Here is a 13,538-nt window from a genome sequence, read left to right as displayed (position 1 = left end):
CAAAGCCAGCAGAGAGCTATTTACAGCTCTGGGCAAGGAGAAGGGAGGCAGGCTCTGATCTCGCATGGGAATGGCCCTGCCGAGGTGGTGGTGGTGGCTTCCTCTTTTGGCTGCTCTGAGAGGCTGTTCAGCCAGTCTCGCCCTGAAGGAGCTTCGAGGTCCTGAAAGCTTTTGCTGAAAGGCCAGGGATCCGCCCCCGCGATTGTCTGATTCCCTCAGGGAACCCACACGCAAAGTTTGGGGACCGGTGTCCCTGCTCCCACTAACAGGGGCTGAGCCATCAGGGAAGCCTGACCAATAGCTGCCGGTAGACTCTAAACATCTAGAGAAAGGGATACAGGAGGCCTGTCAAAACCATGGACAGCTCTAGCCGCTCTAGGTCAGGGATTGACAAACTGGTTGGGAGGCGGGAGACCTCCGCCCCCCAGCCTGTTTGTGTAAATAAAGTTTTATTAGCGCACAAACACATCCATTCATTTACATTTTACGGTACAGTCGAGTGGTTGTGACTATAGCTGCATGGCCCACAAAGCCTCAAATATTTACTATCTGCCCCTTAAAAAAACAAAATCTGCTGAGCCCGACTCTATGTGAAGCCCCCACCATCTCATCTTCTAACAAACAGGCTCCTCCTACAGTCAGTCCACTCTCCATGAAGCTTCCTGAAGAGTATTTCTCAAGTGCTAATCAAATCAGGTCACCTCCTTACTTAAAACCCTTCCAGGTTCCCCAGGGGTCTCTGGGTCAAGTCTAAACTCAGCATCAAGGGTCACCAGGCTGTTTATGATCTGGCCTTCTCACAGCTCCCCTCTTCTTAGCCATCCACCCTGGGGAGCCTCTGCCAAACACCTCCCCCATCCTCTGCACACTGTTTTTTTTTTTATTAAAAAAGCCATCTCAATGGAAAACCATGCATTGTTTACATACCACACAAACTTTTAAGATATCTGATTCTAGCCTTATTCGTTACATTATCTTCAAGCTTTTTTTTTTTTTCGAACTCTTTCTAAGTTGTAGGAATCTGATGTGTGTGAGCATGCTCAGCTGCTTAGTCGGTCCAACTCATTGCAACCCTATGGACTGTAGCCTGCCAGCCTCCTCTGTCCACGGGATTTTCCAGGCAAGAATATTGGAATGGGTTGCCATTTCCTCCTCCAGGGGAATCTTCCCAACCCAGGGATGGAACCCACGTCTCCTGCATTGGCAGGTGGATTCTTTACCAGTGAGTCACCTGGGAAGCCCAGGAATCTCACAGAGGAGCCAGTTCTGTCTTGTCCAGTCATTTTTTTGCCTCCATTTGCAATGCATTTCACCATTCCTTTACTCCATAGACAACTGTGCTTTATTTGACTTTTCCTTTGAACCTCTTCCAAAATCTGCTTGGTTCTTTCATTGAATGAGCTTCACAGAATCATTAAGTGTTCATCTTTGTATCTCTAAGGGAGTCAATGTTTTATCACTACCCCTCTTTTTACTTTTTCCTGAAGATTGTAAGAGTTTTCCAGGAAGTCTGTGAGCCCCTGTTTGTGCACTATCTGTTGAGAATATCTTTCCTGTCTTTTCTGCCTTTTCCTCCAGAAATTTCTTTCCCAGCATGCCAAGGTACAGAGACAGAGAACCTCTTCCTTCTCTATCTACTCCCACCTTCCTGCTACTCTTCTCTCTGATTGGTTGTTTATGGGCCTGTTCCCTGATAGCTGGGCTTCCCAGGTGGCACTTGTGGGAAAGAATCCGCCTGCTAATGCAGGAGACATAAGAGACTCTGGTTCGATTCCTGGGTTGGGAAGCTCCCCTGAAGAAGGGCATGGCAACCCACTCCAGTATTCTTGCCTGGAGAATCCCCTGGACAGAGGGCCCTGGTGGCCTATGGTCCATAGCGTCACAAAGAGTCGGACACGACTGAAGTGACTTAGCGCACACAGCACATCCTGACAGCTGGCCTAGAAGATCCTCTGGCGTGGAAGCTGGGTGTTTGTCTCTTGTTACCATGCACACACACACCCTACCATTAGTGTATAAGACAAGCGGGAGTTGTGCAACAAGCGGGCATGTTCACTTAGGAATGAATGAATGCAGGTTGCTCGACTGCCCACCTAGACAGAAGCCACTAAGAGGGAGACCTTGTTTCCCTTGTTAATACCATGCATGGGAGGCCAATGTCTGACATCTACAAAGTGCTCAACAAACACTGGCTGAATAAATGAAGAAGAAAAAAAAAACCCATTTCAGGACTTCCCTGGTGGTCCAGTGGCTAAGAATCCGTCTGCCAATGCAGGGGACATGAGTTCGATCCCTGGTCCAGGAAGACTCTGCATGCCACGGGGCAACTAAGCCCGTGAGCCACAACTCCTGAGCCTGTGAGCCCAGTCTCAGAGCCGCAAGTCCTGAGCCCACATGCGCCCTGGAGCCTTTGCTCTGAAACAAGAGAAGCCACCGCAATGAGACGCCCGGACACTGCACCTATAGAGAACCCACACAGCAACGAAGACCCAGCACAGCCAAAACAGATTAATTAATTAAAAAATACCATTTCAGTTCCTGTTTTTGGCCCACTTTTAAATCATCTCCCAGCTCTCCACGTGTGAAAAGCACCCCAGCAGCCTCCAAACGCTACCCTTCCGCCCTGTATTTTCATGTGTTGTAACCGTGGCGTTTCAACTGCTCCCCTCTAGGGAACAGATGGCCATCTCTCCGTTCTGCTTTATGGTCATCGCCCGACCTTGAGCAAGACGCCGCCCCTCTGGCTTTCCAATGGGTGAAGCAAGGTCAGTTCAGGCATTCCAAGAGATAAAATACATCAAGCGGAGATATGGATGGCCAGTAACACCCTAATGATGTTCCGGCTCAGGCACCATTTACAGTATAACAGCTGCTGTCAAGGTAACACATCAGCGAAGCTACAGGGGTTAGCTCTGAGTTGTGAGGTCACAGAGATGGCCAAGGACAAGCTTCCCAAACGACCTGAAGGTGCACATGAAGCCCCTCGTCCCACCAGGATAGTGTTAAACAGCAGACTGCATTTTGTAGGATGCTGGGTGGGGCCCAAGCGCCCGCATTTTCCCCCCAGCTCCCCAGCGATGTCATGCCACTGGGCGCTGGACCACCTTTGAGCAGCAAGATGCCAGGACAGAGTGAGTCCCAGCTTTGCAGGAACTCTCCGAGCAGTGGCTGAAAGACAGATAACCAATAGGTGGCTGATGTGTGTTCAGTTGCTTCAGCCGTGTCCGACTCTGTGACTCCAAGGACTGTACCCTGCCAGGCTCCTTTATCCATGGGATTTTCCCTGCAAGATTACTGGCATGGGCTGCCATTCTCTCCTGCAGAGAATCTTCCTGACCCAGAGATCGAACCCTCGTCTCCTGTATCTCCTGCATTGCAGGCAGATTCTTTACCGCTGAGCCACTGGGGAAGCCCTGGTTGCTGATCGTTCAAAGTAATAAATGTTAGTGCCCCAAGTGGGAGAGGCTGACAGTTAAGACTCTGAGACTCTGAGGATGGACAGGTTGGTGAGACGGGGTAGTTGGGTGCAGGGTTCCCAAGAGGCATGGAAACCAGGTTGGGAGAATTCTGCCAGGCCAGTGACTCAACAGAGTGATAATTCTGGTGGTGGGACCTGTTGATCTCTGTTTTAATACATCCTTCAGGGAATTCTGATGTGCAAGTCTGAGAATTACTGTGCTAGGCAGAAAGGGGTACAATATTCCAGTCGGAAGAACAATGTTTTGTTTCACGTAGTCGACTTTCAGGCACATGTCCAGACCCTGTAAATTGCATGCATTATTTCACCTATCTATCCATCTACCCACCCATCCAACATCCAACAGATAAGTTGTGAATGCCCACTAGGCATCCTGTTAGGCACAAGAAGTTGTAGCTAGACATGCCTGTCTAAGCTTCTAAACCACTGATGCTCAGCCAGGGGATATCTAGCAATGTCTGGGGACATTATTGCTTGTCACAACTGGGAGGTAAGTGTGCTACTGGCATTGAGTGGGATAAAACCCAGAAATGCTGCTGAACATCCCATAGTACGCAGGACACCCCACCCGCCTCCATGCCCACCCCACCCCAGCTGTGGCAATAGTGTCGTAAAAAAAGCTTTGTTCTGGGAATTCCCTGGTGGTTGAGTGGTTAGGACTTGGTGTTTTCAATGCTGGAGCCTGTGTTCAGTTCCTGGTTGGGGAATGAAGATTCTACAAGTTGCAAAGTGAGGCAAAAAAAAAAGAAAAAAGAAAGAAACTTTGCTCTAAACTAGGAACCCCTTGAGGGCAGGAACTGTACTGTAGTCACTTTGACATCCCAAAGTCAGGAGACAGGGCCTGACCCCCAGGAGCTAAGTGAATATTTAAATGCTAGAGGAAATAGCAAGACAAAGATGTACTTAGGTATATAAAGAATTCTTACAACAACAACAGCAACAAAAAGACAAACATCCCAATTCAAAAATGGGCAAAGGACTTAAATGGACCTTTCCCCAAAGAAGATACATAAAAGGCCGATTAGCACATGAAAAGATGTTCAACATCACTAATCATTAGGGAAACGTAAACCAAAACCACAGTGAGAAAAAGTGAGAAAAAAAGATTAAAACCCCCCCACAATCACATACCGCTTCATATGCACTAGAATAAGGTAATACATTGTAATACTAGTAATCGGAAAATGACAAATGTTGACAAAAATGTGGAAAACATTGGAACCCTTGCACATTGCTGGTGGGCTTATAAAATGGTGGAGTCTGGCATGGCGGTTCCTCAAAAGGTTAAGCAAAGAGCTACTATGGGACCCAGCAGTTCCACTCCCCAAAGAACAGAAAGCAGATCTTCAAGCTGAAATTTGTCCACATATGTCCACAGCTGCATCATTCATAGCCGTCAAAAGTCGGAAGCCCAAATGTCCCTCAACTGACAGACGGATAAACCAACTGGCCTATAATCCATGCAATAGAATATTATTTAGCCATGAAAAGGAGCAATGTATTGATATATGCTACCGCAGAGAAGTCAGACCAATATGCTACATGTTGGATGATGCCATTTATATGAAGCAGTCAGACCAGGCAAATCTATCGAATCAGAAAGCAGACAAATGGTTGGCAGGGGCTGGGGGAAGGGAGGGTGACTGCTTCATGGGGACCAGGTTTCCTTTCGGTATGATGAAAGAGTTCTGGAACCAGAGAGAGGTGATAGTTGCACGACACTGTGAAAGTACTTAATGTCACTGCATTGTACCTTTTAAAATTATTAAGGGATTTACCCGGCAGTCCAGTGGTTAAGATTCTCCACCCCTAATGCAGGGGACATGCGTTTGATCCCTGGTTAGGGAACTAAGATTCCATACACATTTTGTTAATCACCTGGGGCTTTCCAGGTGGTGCAGTAATAAAGAATTCGCCTGTCAATGGGGGAGATGCAAGAGATGCTGGCTTAAACCCTGGGTCAGGAAGGCCCCCTGGAGAAGGAAATGGCAAACCACTCCAGTATTCTTGCCTGGAGAATCCCATGGACAGGGGGAGCCTGGTGGGCTACAGTGCATGGGGTTGCAAAGAGTCAGACACGAATGAGCACACAAGCACTCGCTTGCACACACTGCGCAGTAAACGCTCATCCAGTGTCTACTGTGTGCCAGGGATACAGATGGGGAGGAAACCCAGTCAACAGTCACAGACCCAAGGAAGCCTCAGATGTTTAAGCGCTCAGTTCTGAGGATAAACGGATCCTCGCTGGGGGGAGGCTGGAGGCGGGAAGGGTCACGGAGACAGCTTTTGAAGGAGGAGTGCAATTTGTCCTTGGGAAGTCGACCCCAAGACAGAGAGAGTGTGTGATTAGAGGCTGTATCAGGCGATGCCATTCCTGGGATGGGTAAGACAGTTTAAAATGCCTGGTGCCTCTAGGAAAGCGAGGCTAGTCAGACGTGGTGGAGACAAAGGAGGACACACAGCTCAGAACCACCTCCTGGGCCTTCTGCAGGGATGCAGTGGGGAGCGGGTGGTGATTCAGCCAGCCGGGCGTTCTGGAAGCCCTCAGGCCCCCCAGCTGTCACCCACAATGCTTTTGTCCCGGGCTTCCTGGCAAGGAGGGCAGACAAGGAGAGAGAGATGGGGAGAGCAGGGCTCACACTACTGAAGAGGGGCTAGGTACCAGGTGCTTGAACAAGGGTTTCAGCCAGTCCTCACAGTAACCCAGAGCTGCGTTCTCCCATTGCACCTCCGTCTACCTTCCCCCCTTTCTCCCTTTCTTTCTTTTCTTCCTTTATGCCTTCCTTCTTTCCTTTCTTTCACCTTCTAAAGATGGAAAACACTGACAGACAGAATGGCCACAGCCTAGGCTGTCATGATGCGAGGAAAAATGGGAAGTGGAAGTGTTAGTGGCTCAGTCGGGTCTGACTCTATGACCCCACAGACTGCAGCCCTGCCAGCCTCCTCTGTCCATGGGATTCTCCAGGCAAGAACACTGGAGTTGGTAACCATTCCCTTCTCCGGGGATCTTGCCCACCCAGGGATTGAACCCAGGTCTCTCACATTGCAGGTGGATTCTTTACCATCTGAGCCACCAGGGAAGCCCCCCTCATGCTGGTGGAAGCCCAGTTCAGCTCTGGTCAGTGTGACCTCAGGCCCCACCAGGATGCTGGTGACAAAAACCCCCTGTGGGCAGGACGGAGGCTCAGCCTGTGGACATGAGGCCTCAGATCTCTGTCTTCTGGCTCCAGAACTCTTAGGAAGCTCAAAGGCCTGAGTTCCGGTCACTGGCAGCTTCTGGCATGACCACGTTCCAGGAAAGAGGGAGTGGGTGTGCAGGAACATCCAGTCCTCAGACCCTGCCTGCCTCTTTCCTGGGGGCCAGGCAGCTGAAAGAGCCCCAGCCTGGTGTGCAGAACTCGGGACGCAGTCATCCCCTGCCATCTTCGTGGCTAAAGGACTTCGAGCAAGTCTCAACCTCTGGGGGCTGTGTCTGGCTCACCTTTAATGCACGGTAAGCTGGCTAAAGAATCCTGTTTCCTCTTCCTCCCCCATGGACAGACATTCACACACACACACACACACACACACACACACACACACACACACACACAGAGGCCTCTTTCATGTTTCTCGCTTCCCTGTATGTATGTACACATACTTACTAAAATACCTATATACCGATCCTGTGACTATCATTTTCACTAAATGATGTCTTAGAGATCTCTCCAGGTCAGCAGCATAGTTCCACCCCATTCTCCTAAAAAGACAGCTCATTTTTCCACATAATGTAACCCCTTCCCATCTTGGATTGCCAAGCCCTTGGGTGAACATTCTTGCATTGGCCAGCATTTCTACAGGAGATTCTTTCTTGGCCTAGCATTTCTACAGGAGATTTTTTCTTAGCCATGGGATGGCTGGGCCCCAGAGCATGCAGTTAAAATTCTGAGACTGCTAAAGGAACTGAGATGGCTCCAGAACTAGGTTATTTCTAAAACTGTCTTTGACTTCCAGCAGGGACAGTTGCTTTGACTTCTAGCAGGGATGGGGGTAATGCTGTTAGCAGAGTCCTTTAACCTCCATGGGCCTCAGTTTGCTCACCTGTAAAATGGGAAGCTTACAGTAATGCACATGGAGGTGCTCTGGATTTTCCTGTTGAAATGTGAGGGGTTAATTTTGCCCTCAACATTAGGAGGCTCAGCAGTTGACACATGACCTCTATGATGCACAAAGTGGAACGAGGAGCCTGAGTAAGAAGGATGCTCTCCTAACGTCAATCATCCACTATGAGTGGAGAATCTACATTAGACCAGCAGTTCTCAATGCGGGGAGGGGGATTTTGCCCCCCAGAGGACATGCTTGGAGATGATTTTAGTTGCCATCACTAGAAATGGTAGCAACTGGCTTTAACTGGGTAGAGGGTAAGGATGCGGCTCCACACCCTACAATGCATGGGACAGCCCCCTTTCCCCGCCCCTGGCAACACAGAATGATCCGGCCCCAAATGGCAACACTGTTGATGATTTAAAAAAAAGAAAACCCTGCTCTAGACCTATCTTTTATCTGATGCCTAGCCTCTCCCCCCACCAACAAGCCCAATTTGAAGATGGGGAAACTGAGGCTCAGAGAGGTGATGACCTGCCCAACGTTGCCCAGCCAGCGGTACCAGTAGATCCCCGGCTCCATCTGACTTTAGGGCCTGGGGTGCATTCCACATCCCGTACCATCTCTCTGGGAAGACACCATCCTAGCCTCCAAGCAAGAGCTGACTGCTCGCTGCCTGACAGATGATCTACATTGGGAGTCATAAGTCTTACCTAAAAGCATAAGCTCCCTACCCAGGTTTAGAGGTTTTATGACTTGTCATAATCACTGCTTCCCGTCACTCGCCATATGCTATGTACTTTACCAGGACGAACTCATTTTACCCTAATAAGGACACTAAGGGAATTAGCTGCAGAGAGGTTAGTCATTCCACCAAGACACATACTAAGTAGCAAATCTGGGCTCTGACCCTGAATAGAGGGGCCAGAGATGGATCCCTCGACCCCCACTGCACTGAGCTTCTCCCTCATACTGTGAACTTTCACCTTGGCACCTTGAACTTGGATCCCTGCTCCAACTTGGAGCACGGCCAAGCCCTCAGCTGGAGGCAGGGGGCAGTCCCCACCTCAAGACCCTCCCATCTGTAGGGACCTGGTTACTGCTGCTCTGTGGGGGTTCAATGCCTCAGGAAAAGAAGCAGGCTCTGAGCTAGGGTGGCACATAGCAGCAGAGAACTTGGGGTCACAGGGAAAAGGCAGGGATGGATAGGGAGGGGGCCCTGGAGGGAGGGGCTGTGACTTCCATTGCGGGGGTGGGGGTGGGGGTGGGGTGCTGTCCAAAGAGCCTGGAGCAAGCCTCGCCTGCAACAGATACTCCAGCAGCAGCAGCAGCTCCAGACTAATACAACTGATCTCACTTGCCATCCTGAGTCCATTCGGATTCTGGCAACCCTAGATTTGGCAGTTGGCTCAATAAAAAAGATGCCACGGGCTGAGGGGGGAAGTGCAGGGGCCTGGGAATGGATTCTACACAGCGGCCTGCTGGGGGGCGGCACCGAGTTCCAGCTGTGTCCCCTCCTAGCTGCGTGACATTGGCGAAGCCTCTGCACCACCTCTGACAAGTGGGGAGCCTGGTGCCCAACCACCTTGGTTCTAAATGTGAGGACAGGAGGTAGTATTCCGGACCCTGCCGGTCCACGAGTCCCAGAGAGGCTGTGACCAGCTTCGCCACTCTCTGGCTGGGTGACCTTGAGCAAGTCTCTTCCCATCTCGGTGCCTCTGCTTGTTCAAGTGTCAAATGAAGGAGCAAGATCTTTGGTCTCAAGTCCCTGGGAGGTCTAAGGTCTCCAGGTAGCGCCATTTCTCTCTTTTCGGGGCTGACCTCTTTGGGCATCTGGGACACACACTTCTCCTTTCTCCACCTCTCAGCTGCAGCTCCAAAGCAAAGCTCCTTGCTTTTTCTCCTCTGCTGCCACCCCTGACTCTGACCCACCGGATCAAAGCGGTTCCCTGCCCCCATCAGGTCACCATCAACCTGTCCCTCAGTCCAGCTTCACTGAAGCCAGTCCGATGGATGGCTCCTGCAAGCATCTCTCTTGGCTAAGGGCCTAGGGAATTCCACAGGGCAATGTCCACAGGAGCTAGGAAGGGGGAGCCCCAGGAGGCAAATGGGGGCCCTTCTCTCTGCATGGACACCCTCTTCTCCAGGAGAGGGGTTGGTCCGTCTCAGGGGAGTTTATTTGGAACACAGTCCTTTGTGTATGTGTGTGTGTTTTGGCGGGGGGGGGCGGTGGTCCTCACTGGTCCTGCTGCCTCAGAGGCCATCTCTGCTGGCAGTTTGGCGGCTCCGGTATGATCTCTAGGCTGAGGAGCCCAGTTCTAAGGGTTTCAGTCTTCTAAACTTCTTACTAAACCTCAACCTCTGCTCTTATCTCTGGCAATCGTGGGAGAGGAAAGGAGATGGGATTAGGTGGAGTAGAGAGGTGGGAGGGATGGGACAGGGTAGGGGTGGTGGTTAATGGGATGGGATTTAACGCAAAAGCGTTAAAGGGGTGGGGTGAGGTGTGTGGCTTGGTCCAGACGAGTGACCGGAGCCTTGCCCTGTTTCTGAATGTGAAAACCCCTCCTCTTGCATCTTGAGAAAGAGGAGTAATCTCCCAAATGCCTTAAATGTAAAGGTGTTCAAGGCAATCAATCTTCTCTCTCTGATGGATGAAGAGGGGTTGGCGCGGGGGGAGACAGGGAATTGAGTCCAGTTTCTGAGTTGGGGGGGTGGGGTTACACGGAGGTCTGATTGCATTTGAGGGTTATATGCAGCGTCTCTGGCCAGCGATATCCTTCTTTTAGGGAGGGGCTTATTTTCCCTCCTGGGGGGAAGCACCCCGTTATCTCCGAGCTGAGAAGGGAGGGTGGGGAGAAGAATCCAAACTTAGTTTTTTAGGGACGGGGTAGAGGCATGCGTCTCCCAAGAAATGATGGGCCCTAGAAACCCGGGGAGGCTGGAACCCACTTTGGGGGCGGAGGGAAGCACGTTCCATTCCAAGGGGGAATGTGGGGAGAGCAATCTTATTTCTAGAGCTGGGGGGCCCATGTCCGAAGGGAAAAGGAAACTATTTTGCTCTCTGGACGGTGGACGGCTGTCTCTTTTCGGGACAGAGGGACCCGCGTCTCGGAAAGATGAGGGCTCGGTCTCTTAAGAGAAGATGCCCCGTTTTTGCTCCCTAGGGGGCAGGGCCGAAGGATTCCATCTCAGCTAGCGCGAAAGGGCTCGCCTCAAGCGACCCGGCGCCAGGTCCTTACCTCCAGGCCTCTGCTCCAATGTGCGGACTCCAATCCGCCCGGCTGCGACTTGAGCGATCGGCGTCCTGCGCTCCGGCGGCGGCCGGTCTCTGCCTCGCTTCCCCCAGCGACTCGCCGGGCTTCTGGGCTCCGCCGAGCCGCGCTGGCCAATCAGCGCTGCGGGTCCCGGCCCTCGCGCGCGCCACCGCCAATGAGCGCGCCCGCCACGGGCCACCGCCCCCGGGAGGGCGGGGGAAGGCGGGCCGGGGGCAGAGTCCGGCCTCCCGGGGGCGGAGGAGCCGGGGGCCCGGAGGAGCCGGGGGCCCGGAGGAGGGGCCGCGAGGGCCGGGATGGAGGAGCCGGATTGTGACCGCGGCGGCGAGGAGCCCCAGCCGAGCTGGGGTGTGGGGAGCCAGTCTCTGAAATGGGGGGCGGGGGGGGGGGAGAGGCTCTATAGGCTGGTTTAACCTAGACCTTAATTGCCCCCTGCCCCTTTTCTGGATACTGGGGGCTGCAGACGTGTGTAGCTGCCCCCTCTGCACCATGAGCCTTAGATCTCGGGCTCCGGGAAGCCTAGATTCAGAGTTAGACAAGGTTCCGTAAGAAAGGGAGGGCAAAAGAGCATAGAGTCCCCTTCCACCCACCACCACCACCCCGCCCACGCACACCCTCCCTCCGGGCAAGTGCTCAGGGTCTTCTCGCTCTCAGCTCTCTGAGCTGCCATTCATTTAACACCTCCCAGCTAGTGCATCCTTGGGGCAGTGCAAAAATCACTGGACTAGGAGCCCATGGTTCCTCGGGCACTAACGCCTCCTTCATGAGCACAAGTGAGAGGGTAGATGTGATGAAGCTGCCTTTACAAAACTTAAAGTGCTGTATGAAGACTAGCTAATACTAAAGTGTGAATAACTGCCAGCCCAGTAGCTTTCTACAGGTATTTGGAAAGAGGATGCATTGGTTCAATGGTAAAATCAAAGACACAGGAAACTACCCATCAGAAAACAACAAGAGCTCACGAAGTGCTCCTGATGAATAGCTGTTACAGAATTAAAAATGCCAAGAAAGAATACAGCTTGGGTTTCCCCACTCAGCCTGATCAGGTAACTATTTTCTTTGTTTGCATCTTGCAAAACCCTGAGGTCCTTCCTTCCTGCCTTCCATGAATCCAGGCTGCCCTATATCCGATTAGGCGAGCAGGACTATAGTCCTTGGAATTAAGATAAATATTAAGAAAAAAAAAAAGTTGTGGGGCGGGGGTTTGCTTCCCAGGTGGCTCAGTGGGTAAAGAATTCACCTGTAATGTAGGAGACACAGGAGACTCAGGTTCGATCCTTGGGTTGGGGAGATCCTCTGGAAGAGGGCATGGCAACCCACTCCAGTATTCTTGCCTGGATAATCCCATGGACAAAAGAGCCTGGCGGGCTACAGTCCATGGGGTGACAGAGTCGGACATGACTAAAGCAACTGAGCACGCCAAAGCGAATGAATACATTTAAAAACTGCCGAACAAACCACCTGCCGTCTAGTGTGGTCTGTGACTACAGGGACCAAAAGAAACAATAAATGAGAATAGTACAAAGGAGGGCTTCCCTGGTGGTCCAGTGGTTAAGAAGCTGCCTGCCAATGCAGAGGACATGGGTTTAATCCCTGCTCTGGGAAGATCCCACATGCCGAGAGGCTACTAACCCTGTGGGCTACAAATACTGAAGGCTGCGAGCTCTAGGGCCTGTGCTCCAGAATTAGAGAAGACACTGCAGTGAGAAGCCGCTGCACCACTACTAGAGAGTAGCCCCAGCTCACTGCAGCTCAAGAAAACCTGAGCGCAGCAACGAAGACCCAGTGCAGCCCCAAACGAAGAATACTACAAAGGAATAGATAGAACGTACCACCAAACCACGGTTCTGCTAAAACCGAGAGCTTTGCCAGTCCCTTTGGTATGTTAATGCTGTCACCTTGCAGAACTTTATGAGGCCTGGGTTATAAATTTTTCCTTAAAACCCAAGCCATGCAGATAATCCCTTTTACTGTCCAAAGAAATAAAATGGTCAGTAAATATGGAAGGAAGGAAGGTTTGCCAAAGAAAGGCAAGTTAAAGAGATGGAAATTTTCATCTACCAAAATGGCCTTGTTTTTATTATTATAATTAGGATTATTTGTGGAAGTTTCAAGGAAGTGGACAATTTCATAAATTGCTGTAGGGAATATCAATGTGCAAAGCCTTTCTGGGAAGAAACTGAGTATTCCTATTCAAAAAATCTGAAAAATAAGCTTACCCTTTGATCTAGCAGTTAAACCTCTATGAATTTATCCTAAAACAATGAAAGGTGCTAAAGTTTAGTAATAAAGTGGTTTACTGTCATTTTGTTTCTTGTAGCAAAAATCTAGAAACAACTTATAAGTACTTATAAGTTGAGTACAACAGGGACTCAGAAAGGACATCTGTTGCATGAAATTAGATGCCTCCAATACAGCATAGATGTTGAATATTGAATGGTATGGAATTAAATAAAACATAGGTATTGAATATTGAATGGTTTACTCAAAATATTAAGTGGGTAAAAGATATTTGCCAAAAAAAGCTTATTTGGTGTTCTATTTTTGGTAAATCTAAATAAATAGATATCAATAAATCAATACTGTCTAATAGAACCTTCCATGATGGTGGAAATGTGCTGTTCAATATGGTAGCCACCAGCCAAGGTAGGTATGGAACACTTCACATGTCATTAGTTGATTGTGAAATGGAATTTTAAAATATT

General features: G+C 50.4%; 1 protein-coding gene across 1 annotated transcript in view; it reads right to left on the bottom strand.

Annotated features, from left to right (window-relative positions):
* The window catches only part of ABAT (4-aminobutyrate aminotransferase), an 85,719-nt gene extending 74,795 nt beyond the window's left edge, over positions 1–10,924 (bottom strand). Inside the window, exon 1 of the mRNA XM_004020759.6 lies at positions 10,801–10,924. The gene's annotated coding sequence lies outside the window, so the exon portion shown is untranslated. The remainder of the gene's footprint in view (positions 1–10,800) is intronic.
* Positions 10,925–13,538: the final 2,614 nt, after the last annotated feature.

This window comes from Ovis aries, chromosome 24 (genome assembly GCF_016772045.2).
Source record: "Ovis aries strain OAR_USU_Benz2616 breed Rambouillet chromosome 24, ARS-UI_Ramb_v3.0, whole genome shotgun sequence".
Taxonomy (NCBI): Eukaryota; Metazoa; Chordata; class Mammalia; order Artiodactyla; family Bovidae; genus Ovis; species Ovis aries.
The sequence above is the reverse complement of the archived record's forward strand: the minus strand, read 5'-3'. Positions and strand labels throughout refer to the sequence as shown.